Source organism: Egretta garzetta, unplaced genomic scaffold (assembly GCF_000687185.1).
Source record: "Egretta garzetta isolate BGI_Z169 unplaced genomic scaffold, ASM68718v1 scaffold100, whole genome shotgun sequence".
NCBI lineage: Eukaryota > Metazoa > Chordata > Aves > Pelecaniformes > Ardeidae > Egretta > Egretta garzetta.
In genome coordinates this window covers 1,099,445-1,099,755 of record NW_009258265.1, presented here as the reverse complement: position 1 = coordinate 1,099,755, position 311 = coordinate 1,099,445, and positions in this window count along the sequence as shown.

Genomic DNA, 311 nt, shown 5'->3' with positions numbered 1-311 from the left:
GCTGGCAGGTGAAACGGCTGTTGGCCCAGGAAGGCAGGTGAGATGCCTGCAAGCTTGAAGGTGCCTGTTGGTGCCTCTGTGCTGCCCTGAATCCATGCTGTGCCCCAGCACCCGCCAAGGATGGGCTCAGAGACACCCATGGGACACCCTGCAGAGCAAGGGGACGGATCCCTCCTCTCCCCACCCCTCTCAGGGGCGGGTGATGGTCACCCATCTGCTCCCAGCATAGAGGGTACCCAGGGCTGCCGGCACAGACAGAGGGACAAGAGGTATTGAAGGATGTGAAAAATGTGTTGCCACGGAGACGGATG